Source organism: Rhinolophus sinicus, linkage group LG01, assembly GCF_036562045.2.
Source record: "Rhinolophus sinicus isolate RSC01 linkage group LG01, ASM3656204v1, whole genome shotgun sequence".
Taxonomy (NCBI): domain Eukaryota; kingdom Metazoa; phylum Chordata; class Mammalia; order Chiroptera; family Rhinolophidae; genus Rhinolophus; species Rhinolophus sinicus.
In genome coordinates this window covers 134,986,013-134,989,039 of record NC_133751.1, presented here as the reverse complement: position 1 = coordinate 134,989,039, position 3,027 = coordinate 134,986,013, and the positions used below count along the sequence as shown (strand labels likewise).

The window sequence follows — 3,027 nt, the reverse complement described above, 5'->3', positions numbered from 1 at the left end:
TCTGGGGTGATGGGGGTAGGGCAGGGAGGAATGGCATCAAAATGCTGTGTCTCCTGTTATCCAGAGCCCAGAGGTTTCATATTTGGAAAGTTTAGAAATTCTATACCATTTCTCCTTCTTTGAAAGGCAAAAATAAATACACTACATAGATTTTTCTGGTTTTAAAGGCCCTAGGCAATAACTTTATTAATTCAACTTGAAAATACCAAGCCATTAAATTTTGTCTGGGTAGAATAAATCCCTGTGGCCTCCTTTAAAGCAATGTAGGTCTCTGATGCCCATGGGTATATCTGTGTCCCAGTCCACAAGAGACAGGACCAAAAACAAGGAATGTTCAACCTACTCTTTCTCCTTGGAAAGAAGAAAATGTTCACGTGGGACAGTGGGCAGACTCTGTCTTCCCCCTCCTGACACCCCCTTCTTTGTCATTTTTTTCTAACTTCATTTCATAAGCGGACTCAGAATACCTGAGTCTGAAAAACATCAGGATAACACTCATAAATTTGTGACAATCACTACAATATCCCATATCTAAGATTTTTTAAATGCCATTTATCTACTAACACATTGTGCATTAGACCTGCATAATCTTACAACTCTAGGGATGAATAAAAATGTTTGACGTATTCTAAGATTCCTTTCCAAGGTCAAAACAAGAAATCCCACTCCATAATCAAGAGACATGCATTTTAGTAACATCAGATGTATTTTTCTCTTTTCCCTTATCAAATAGTTACTCTTCCCACACTCTTGGTTTGAAGTCTAACTCTTTATTTCTAGAATAGGAGGTGAGGGAGGGTGATGAAATGTTGAAACAGTTGAACATCCCTGTCCATTTCCTCCAAAGCCTTTTATATTCTAGCATATCTGTGCAACCTTTTCTTTTTTTCACATGACACTGTAGGCCTAGCCCTGAAATAACTGGGAAGAGAGATGAGTATCAGAATTTCTCAGCAAGAACTAAATAAAACATAGATCTCCTTTAGCATAATTAGACTGGGGGTGGAGTGGGAAGGCTTGGAGGAAGGAGAAAAGAAGGGACTGTATTTAAATAAATATGAATACATTTATTAGATACTTTTCACAATCAGATTGCTCCCCCAAAAAAGGTCATTTTCTATCTTTCTAAGGATGTAAGCCTTAATGAGAGGAAATCTTAGTCACAAATTTGAAGAAATTACCCCGTAATAAGTTTATATATATTTGAACTGAAAAATTGTTAACCATGCTTTTGCTCTAAGATGTGTGAGGGCCATTCAGAGGCTGTAGGGCCCTGGATAGACACACAAACAAATATGTGTATATCTAGAACCCCACACATTGTAATAAACACAGCTGCATTTATTTGAGTATGTGATCCCATGTACATGTAAAAACATTCAAACAAACACACTTGGTAGATTTATTTGATTGTGTAATGGGATAATTATTCAAATAAACATGCTCGGTGCAATTATTTGAATCTCATATTGCATGTTCATCAATCACAGCACTAAAAAAAGAAGGGGGAAAAACACCAAAGAATTTACGTGGGAAAAAAATATATATGTGAAAACAACCTTATTATAGATTTTATAGGGTTAGCCAAAGTTATGGCTCCCTCCTTAACTGTAACTCAACTATTCTGTATTCAATGACATTTGTTTCTAATGATTAACTGGTTCATTCACTAGAACATTATATCAGAATGACCACAACATTCAGATTCATATAATAGCAAACTTTACAAACCTAAATTGGGTAGAGATGTGAAATCTCTATATTCCAAGTGCAGAATAGTTCTTTCTAGACATCTTATATCAAGGGGATACTGGTCAAATTATTATCACTTTAAATGGTACTCCCATAATTTTTAAAAAAAATTTATACACACAACAAAACATTCCTACATTTCAAGGCATAAAAGAAATCACAAGTGACTCATCTGATCATTTTACATATTAATAAATATTATGACATATATGTGAACACATCACAAATCATATAGGTGTACAAAGAGGCAATTTATGGCCTCCCTTAAGTATGTACTGACATAACCTAATATACTAAAATGGGGAGGGGCGTTTAGTCACTGAAATATGCATCGTGTAACAAAGATAAAGAAAATACATGGCTTGTGCCCATCAGGAAAAAGATTCAGACTGAAGGCTTAGCTTTGGTTTTTATTCAATTAAATTGTTAAACTGTGCACAGTGATTTTTTTTTTTTAGAACTTGAGACATTTGTGATGTTGGCTGTTTGAATCTTTGTTACCTTCGCTGTGAATTGAATTGTACATATTTAGTAAATCATGCAGACAAAACAAACTTTTTAGACAATATTTTTATTGGAGAGTTTTCTTTTCCTGTATCCATGTTTAAAAAAAAAAAAAGACCTCCTTTCCCAAAATAAAAATGTCAATACTAAATTTAAAGAAGTATAAAGGAATGATTGCTTCCTTTAGAGCTAAATATTTAAATAAATATGGAGATAATTGGCAACATGTTCTTTTGGGCTAATAGGCCGTGTCCAATTTTTTGGGTCTGATGTTTCAGAGGGCCTCTGTTTCAGGATTGAAGATGACATATTAATCTCTGAATTAAACAAATGCTATTAAATAACAGAAATAAATCAATCCTTCAGTCTTCATTTGTATATGAAATACGGAATTAGTCAAAGAAATGACACTGAGATGATATGATGCTGAATATACCACAAACTAAAACTCTTGTCTATTAAAACATCGTCTACCACTTCTAATCTAGTATGACATGTTACAATGCTCCAAAATATTGAAAATATAAAATGAACACTACTGTTCCCATTTGGCCTTGAGATGAATATGACAAAGATTCTAATAATTTTAGTCAAAGAAAATGATGAGTAAAAAATACATGAAGATTAAAGTGGAGACAAATGATCTTTTAAGTATTCTAATTGGTCTTTCTCATTCAAATCCTTGATTCTACAGACATTGCAAATCCTGACGATCCTGATTTCTAAGTGCATCCAGTCAGCTTTCTCTCTTTCACTCCACAGAATATGCAT

General features: G+C 33.9%; 1 protein-coding gene across 3 annotated transcripts in view; it reads left to right on the top strand.

Annotated features, from left to right (window-relative positions):
• Positions 1–2,614, top strand: part of ZEB2 (zinc finger E-box binding homeobox 2) — a 130,233-nt gene extending 127,619 nt beyond the window's left edge. For all 3 annotated transcript variants that reach the window (XM_019735905.2, XM_019735906.2, XM_019735903.2), the window contains exon 10: positions 1–2,614. This exon is cut by the window's left edge and continues 3,112 nt beyond it. The gene's annotated coding sequence lies outside the window, so the exon portion shown is untranslated.
• The last annotated feature ends 413 nt before the right edge of the window (positions 2,615–3,027 follow it).